We start from the raw sequence: 8285 nt of genomic DNA, 5'->3' as shown, positions 1-8285 counted from the left end.
GATCCAATAACACAATGAGTGGAAGAAAATGTAAGAAATCCTCACCTAACGAACGATGTTTCGCATAAACGGTCTATTTGATATTTTCTTCAGTCTTTGATAACCATTCAAGAAGCACTTTCTGGCCTGGACCGGTCTCGTTGACCACTATGATTGAAAGCTGAGTCACACTTCTCCTATAAACCGCTCTGAAAGGTAGAAGCTCCGACAATGCTGCATTCAGTCAGCCGTACCTATCGCAATGTGCCTCACACGGCAATTGCTATCATCCTTAACCACTGACATATAATGTAGCTGAACATTTTACTGTAATTAATTATATAAGATTTCCTGAAATTTATGGTACTGAAGTGACGTACATAGCCTAGTCACAAAATGAAATTTAGCATTGTAAAAGAGATTTATGTAACTGTAGCATCCCAATTACAGTTGTTTGCAGCTGTTGATAAAGTTTGCTAGTTGAAATTATCAGCAGGGATTTCAAATACTCAGCTGTTAGTTTTCATCTGTAAAACACTTTTTCTTATATTTCACTTTGAAGAAAATTTTTGCTCCGATGTATGTAGTGCCGAAGCCAGAGGAAACCCACGATTTATGCAACTAATGATACTGTGTGAGTGGAAGACTCGTATAAAATTCAAGCAATGATGAATTTAAATAGTCATCTTTATAAAAATCGGTACATTGTAAATCAACCATTTGCATTTGAAATTATGGGGCAAGAGTTTTTATAGCAACTTTAAAAGAATTTCGAATAATCTTGATTCTTTTGCATTTGCATGAAAATCTGAAAATCGAGACTCAAAAATTATTTTAAAACATCCAAAGCTTCATTTGCGAAATCTACCGAAAACGGCGTCTCTGATCGCTGACTGAATGTTTGGCGTGCATTAAAATGCGCGAAACATTTTTTATTGAGCAGAGACTGGAACAAAACAATTTATGTCTAGAAAATGGAAAGATATTATAAAACATTAGAAGCTTCGTTTAACACAGGGTATTTTTCAGTTGTGATCCTGTAGGTCAGACGAGGTGGTTTGTAGCCTGACTGTCTGTAGAAAACATTCCAGCCAGGGAAAGACAGCCTCTCCAAGTCTGACCACACCTACTGCCAAAAACCAGCCGGACATGGTTCGTAAGTCCTGAGGTGGAACAGGTAAACCATAGCAAGTTGAGGGTACGCCAGGCAGGGGATAAATTATGCTCCTCTACGAAAAAAACTCAAAGAAAGTACGACTTTCGCGGTGATAGGTGGAGACGACAGAAAGATGAAGATACAGCGCTCCCTCCATTTATGTACTGCTAGAGCCGTAGTCTGCAGACGTGTGTTTACAACGGTGTTAGAGCTAAGTGAAGTACTGTTTGTGCCAAGTGGACTTCTCGACTTTATACCGTATAGTTGTGAATGTGTAAAACTGCGAAAGTTTTTTACTATTACAGTTGTTAATGGCACGCCACATCTAGTTGTGAAATGTTTGGGCAAGGGATTTTTAGATAATGTATTTATCTGCTTTATAATTTATTGTAAGTTATACAAAAACGATGGACAAAGTAATGACCTAAACAAAGTATATATTTTTTTAAAATGAGGTAACAGTGATAGAGTGTAAATGCACTAAAAACCATTGAGTGGTAGAAGAAGGGTGGAGAATACGTTACAATACTGAATTACAAGAATTGATACAAGGTAGGGACATAGTAAAATGTGTAAAATCACAGCGTATACGATGGCTAGGAGACTTGGGCTTCACCAAGGGCTGTAGCGCTACTGAAGGAGAAGGAGAAGAAGTGATAGTGCTATTTTGGAGATCGTAGGCATTAGTTACATTCAAGAGGGGGGGGGGCGGAGGCGGCGAACAAAATCTAAATAATAATGGTAGAGTATTGTTTTGAAGTCTTAGACAAAGGTATTTTCTGGGGGACGGGGGGCCGACGGCGGACGGGACAAAATCATATTCCGACCTTGTCATAGTCCGTAATCAGGTACCATCTTTCAGAGGACAAATATTGAAACTTGATATAACATGACCTCTACGAGAAATTAGTATTGTCAAAGTAAACAAACAGCAGCTTTTTGACATTTATATCGTATTTTCATAACCTACTTTGGCTACATTCAAGTAGTGGAATACGCGAGCGACATTAAGAGTGAGATGAGACCAGAAGCAAGACGCAAATTAATAGTCAAGCACTTGATTTTTCGCAGTTGGCACCGTAAAGACACAGTAAGTATCAGTAAATTAAAGGTACCTACGGCTCTAGCGAAGTGCAACAGGTTTGCAATTTACACGTAACTAGGAATATGATACAAAAACTTGTCTGCTAGCAAGCCTGCTAGACTACTACCCATTGCCAATCCATCATCCTGAATGTAAAACTTGTTGTTGAACGGGAAGTAGTTGTGAGATAATATAAGCTCCAGGATCTCTATGAGTTGATAGATTTCAGCTCTATCCATTGTCCCATGTTTGAGTAAGTTATTTCTTATTAAACTAATTGTTTCTTTGACAGGTATAATACAAAAACATAGGCCGGCCGCTGTGGCTGAGCGGTTCTAGGCGCTTCAGTCCAGAACCGCGTGGCTGCTACGGACGAAGGTTCGTCTTGGGGACTGACTACGTCAGATGTTAAGTCCCATAGTGCTTAGAGCCATTTGGACCGTTTGGACAAAAACATGGGCTCGTCCGGGATTTGAACCCGGGACCTCTCGCACCCTAAGCGAGAATCATACCCCTAGACCAACGAGCCGCTCGTGAGATAAAGAGCCTTTCTCTTGCGTGAGGCGCAGCGAGGCGATCCAGGCTGCGCGGAGAACGCGGCGTGCGCTGTGCGGCCGCCAGCGGCTCCTGTGTACCGCTCTGGCCGCCTCTCGCGAGGAAATCCGCAGCTGTGCCGCACACGTGTACAGGCCGGGCGCACGCGCTGCAAGTCTGGCAGCTTTCAGCCAAGGCTGCCTGCTTTCATAGGTGCGTGGCGCATTCCAAATTGTTGGACTTCAGCAAGTAAAATGACTTCAAAAGCAGAGAACAGAAGCAAGTTGGCATCACACAGTAATGATAAATCTACCTTAACTGAAAACTGCCGCATTAGCAGACAAAACTAATATTTTTCTTCGCTCTGCTCAAACGTTAGATGAGGAAGGAGACTGAGAGTTTCACGTCGCGTCGCCTTCAGCATACTTTTGACATGAAACAAAAGCCCGCATTAAAAATACGAGCCTAACGCGTGAGCATTAAATTCTATTGACTTATTATCATCCTGACTTTTATGTCTTTTAAAATGACGCCAGTTCACATTAATTTCTGTAGTTTGTCTCCTAGGGACACCGAATGCTACAAAAAAGTAAAGTCGTGGCGTGGTTGGCTGGCAGACGCCGAGATGGAGTTTCAACCGACTAATTGGAAAGCATTTTCCTATGCATCCTGCACACCGACACCTTTCGTTACGCGAGACGTGTTTTAAGTGTATCTGATACGTGCAGGAGAATGAAGTCGGTGTGTGTAGTACGGTGTCAGGTTGCGTTGTATGATAATCAGAGGAGGGAGAAGGTGAGAGTCGGTGCCAGCACTGAAGGAGACGCCGAGCTTAACGTTCCCACCCGATGGACGGTCCACCACCGACAGTGTCACGTGCCCTCACTCCTTGAGACACTGCGGAGAGGTTAGGAATTTAATCGAGGACAAGGCGCAAAGTCTGGTGATCAGGACGCCACCGCCTCCTCTCTCCTTTCGCGGAAAGACGGAGGCAAAGTCGCGTGGCGTTCTTGGCCAGTTACCCGGCGACCATCGATGTCACTTACGTGCCGTGATCTGACGGAGAGCGGTGTATTCAATGAGTCAAGTGCGTTGATTATCATGTGCTACTAAAACTGTGAGTGTTATCTAGAAGCAAATTGAACTTGGTGAAGAACAGCAGAAGACTACGCGTGTGACTTATTGAGTGCAATACCCGTCATACTTGCGCTTACAATAAGGTGATCCATATGTTACGGTGAAGTATGATGCCACCTAGAGAATGCTACCTAGAAGAGCAACGTACAGAGATGCGCACTCCTGCCCTTGTCCCTCTGCACGCACTGCTCAGCAGTGATGCTTCGCATGTCGACGCATGGTTGGTTGGGAGAACTTGGGAGGGGGAAGAGTGCGGCGCACATCACTAGCTACTCTTACCTGAACGGGCGGAGACGTGTGGGCAGCTGAGGTTATTGCATTTACCGTGGCTTGCGTACTCGTCAACACTCACCATAGCCGGCCGAAGTGGCCGTGCGGTTAAAGGCGCTGCAGTCTGGAACCGCGAGACCGCTACGGTCGCAGGTTCGAATCCTGCCTCGGGCATGGATGTTTGTGATGTCCGTAGGTTAGTTAGGTTTAACTAGTTCTAAGTTCTAGGGGACTAATGACCTCAGCAGTTGAGTCCCATAGTGCTCAGAGCCATTTGAACCATTTTGAACACTCACCATAACTAAACTACTGACGTGCGAGCGCAGCCTTGGGTAGCAGCTAGTTAACAATAAAGAAAATAGTACAAGCATTCGAACATTATGTTTGTGCAATTCATCTAACAAACCAGAATCATAAATAGTTAATAATGAAAATAATGTAATTCCAGGAGTAATACCAAATGAGCACATAAAAGCTATTCGGGGTATAACGCGAGTTATGATCCCCGAAAATTTCAGAATTGCATTCGAAGTAATTACTGTGCTAGAGCCGGCCGTTGTGGCGAAGCGGTTCTAGGCGCTTCAGTCTGGAACCGCGAGACCGATACGGTCGCAGGTTCGAATCCTGCCTCGGGCATGGATGTGTGTGATGTCCTTAGGTTAGTTAGGTTTAACTAGTTCGAAGTTCTAGTCGACTCGTGACCTCAGTGGTTAAGTCCCTTAGTGCTCAGAGGCATTTGAACTGTGCTAGAAAAAGTAATACGTAACCAATTTGCTGTAGAAAAGTATTCATATTCTTAAACTGGAAATAAATAAATGTTTATTAACGAAAAGTATCGGAACCTTCGCTTTAGGATGATGACCTTCTGTCTGCGACGAATCGAGATGAATTTCAACTGGTTCAATAACTCAACAGGGCAAGCTTGATGGTAGATCTGAATTATAGTATGACAAAAGTAATGTCTAACTATACGGGTCCAGTCCGACGCCTCTACTATCAGGAAGGATTGTGCTGAGCAGCCTGCTGTGATGAGAATCTGTTTATGCTCGAGAGCGACAATAAAACATTATTCACCGTCATACATTTGTTATTTGTTGTTCAGCAATACAGAATTGTCTTCCCAGGGTACTAGCAGATCACTCAGGCCGTAAGTGTACAGACCCTATCAACAGTGTCAGACACTCGTCCATCTGGCAGTAATGCTGTATAGTGGATGGCGTATGTAACAGCCGTTACGTTACGTCCGGTCGATGCCCCCTGGTGTCATAGACGGTGCAGCCCACACTGGACGACGATGGATAGCAGTTCTACGAACTAATCTCCAAATTGTTCTTGTTAATGTCGAATACATGTGCCCAGTCTGAAGTACGCATTGTCACGCAGAATTGGACCCATGGCCTCCAGTTAAGACTTTGATTCTCAGGCCCCCCTCCACAATGTTTTAATTTGTGTCACACTCCATGAGCAGCCTGCAGACTATCGGCCGATGCTATTCGCGTCACCCTTTGGTCTTTGCTATCCGTGACCTTCTCTCTCCGCTTTGCTGTGCTGCCTGTTCCGTTGTCTTTCTCTGGGTTCCAAGTCATGTGGGCATCCCAGGGGTTGAACTGGCTGACCGTTTGGCTAGAGAAGCAGATACTTACCCCCGATTTTCTTTCTTGGATCCGGCTGTGGATATGCCGATGTACGCCAAATCTCTCTTTGCCCAAAAACGGAATTATATCTGTATCCAAGGTTCTCCGGTGTCCAGCCGGACCCGATCGTCGAAGTTCCACGATATTTCAGCGTATAACCATTCCGCAATCATCATGTGGTGCTGATGGAATTATCTGTCTGCGCTGTGTCCGTGGTATTTGTGTCCGCGGGGTCCCGAGTCGTACCCAGGCGCGGACGTCGGCGGAGCGCCGCGTGGTGGGAGGGGAGGGGGGTAGCTGCAGCCACGCGCGGTGGTAGGCGCAGTTCATTTCCGTCCGCCGTGACGGAGGGATCTCGCGTCCGTTCGCGCCGTGTTTAATAATGGTTTCTAGGCCTTGCTAAGTTGAAACCCGGTGTCCCTGTTGATGAGGTTATCTGTTACGCGAATTTCTATGGCCTCCTTGTAGATACTGTCCCAGTAGGCACTTGTGGCCGTCAGGATTTTTGTCTCTTCGAATTTCACTGTGTGGCCGGTATCAATGCAGTGTTCTGCTAGTGCCGAATGGCTGGGTTGGCGTAATCGGGTGTGACGTTCGTGTTCCTTGCATCGGTCCTCGACCGTGCGAAATGTTTGCCCGATGTAGGATTTGCCACAGCCGCACGGGATTTTGTATACGCCCGCTTTCTTAAGGCCTACGTCATCTTTTGCCGTTCCTAGTAGGTCACGAATCTTTGCTGGTGGTCGGAAGACTGTGTGAATCTTGTGCCTCACCGGGAAAGCCTTAGATCACGGAATTATATCTGTTGCGCTACTCCACAGGAATAAATTCCGCACAATCAAGGAGTCTGCTGCAGTTTGGCGCTCTTCCTTCTGCTCCTTTCAAAAGAAGTCCACCGGGGTTTTATGCCGTCTACGCATTGGTCACACCCAGCTCACCCATTGTTTCCTCCTACCTAACGACCCACACCCACAACGTGGTTGTGGCGCGAGACTGACGGTATCCCACATATTGGTGGAAGGTCCCCTTCTTTCGGCCCTTTGTGCTAAGTATCGTCTTCCCGATTCCGTATATTAAGTATTAGCATACAATTCATGGGCGGTTGAACTGGTCCTGAGTTTCTTCCGTGAAAGTGGTTTCTATTTCCAGGTATATGATTCCACTTTAGTCTTTGAACCAGGCAGGTTGGTTGTGGTTTGGACCTCTTTTTTAGTCTTCTCGGTCTGTAACACCACAACACCCCTTTCTTCAAGTTTTTAGATTTGGTCTCACCTTTTATGCCTTCTCTGTGTGTTTTTAATGTATATTATTTTATAATTTGACTCCCCTGACTGGATCCGAACACTTTTAGCGGACCTTCTTTCTTCAGTGTCTAACTTCAGAATCGTGAGACTGATGACCTCGCCGTTTGGTCTCATAGCCCCTCTCAAATAATCAATCTAGTAATGACCGACGTCGCCCATATACGGGTTAGTGATCATTACTTAAACATAAATCCTATTATAACCAGTGGTTTCAGGGAGAAATTCTCCACTTTAGGATGTCGACCGTTTTATATCATTATATAACTGATATTTTATTAAACTGCAGTTTTCTGTTAATGACAAATTCGGCTAACTATTAAAAAATTATCTTTGTAATTACATGTATCTGCTGTCATTCGTTGTCAGGTCACTTGTTACGTTTTATTTGTACGTTTTTCCACAAATCATTTCGGCCAGGTTTCTTCGGACTTCCTACCAGTTGGGTTCATATAATCATGGTCAAATGTTGCGTATGCCGGACAAGGTGGGAAAGTTATATACGGACACACTAGGCGACTAAGAGTTAACTCTCTGTTCAACGCTACTTGAAAAAGAAGGTATATTTCCTCCTCTGATAGAGCCAATTTATAATTGGCAAACGACGGCTTCCAATTACAAGCGCCGAGATGTGATGACAGACTGTGTAACGAATGATCAGTAGCACGTTATCTATCTGCATGACGCTACCAACGCGAATGGTGTGGCCGACGTAAAAGAGCTTCGCAGGCCTCACGCGAATGGGAGGTGACGTAACGGTACCGCTGACCGCCAGTCTGCGCTTGGCGGCACTTTCTCGTATCTGGAACACGGCCTGGCTACAGTTGCACATTCCTTCGGTAGCTCAGTTGGTAGAGCGGTGGACTGTAGAGGAGCTTAGTAGCAGATATCCATAGGTCGCTGGTTCAAATCCGGCCCGAAGGAAAATTTTAAACATTCATGACTTTGCTTCTCTTAACAAAATGCGGTACACTTTTTATTTATTTATTTATTGTTCCGTGGGACGAAATTAAGGAGAGGTCTGCATGGTCATGGAACGAGTCAATACATGAAATTATAATACGATAGTAGAAACAGATAAAATGAAATACAAGAAACGTATTCAGGCGACAATTCGTAAGTTTAAATAAAGAAAATCAACAATGTAGCACTGGAATTTGCTTAATTATTCACATCTTCCAGGAGCTCCT

At 44.7% G+C, this 8285-nt stretch overlaps 2 non-coding genes across 2 annotated transcripts; one reads left to right on the top strand and one right to left on the bottom strand.

The window, feature by feature from the left end:
- Positions 1-2676: 2676 nt before the first annotated feature.
- Trnap-agg (transfer RNA proline (anticodon AGG)) lies at positions 2677-2748 on the bottom strand. Its single transcript has one exon. It is a non-coding gene; the product is annotated as a tRNA-Pro (tRNA).
- Positions 2749-7928: 5180 nt separating this feature from the next.
- Trnay-gua (transfer RNA tyrosine (anticodon GUA)) lies at positions 7929-8019 on the top strand. The gene is given in 2 exon segments: positions 7929-7965; positions 7984-8019. It is a non-coding gene; the product is annotated as a tRNA-Tyr (tRNA).
- The last annotated feature ends 266 nt before the right edge of the window (positions 8020-8285 follow it).

Source organism: Schistocerca serialis, chromosome 2 (assembly GCF_023864345.2).
Source record: "Schistocerca serialis cubense isolate TAMUIC-IGC-003099 chromosome 2, iqSchSeri2.2, whole genome shotgun sequence".
Lineage (NCBI taxonomy): Eukaryota > Metazoa > Arthropoda > Insecta > Orthoptera > Acrididae > Schistocerca > Schistocerca serialis.
The sequence above is the reverse complement of the archived record's forward strand: the minus strand, read 5'-3'. Positions and strand labels throughout refer to the sequence as shown.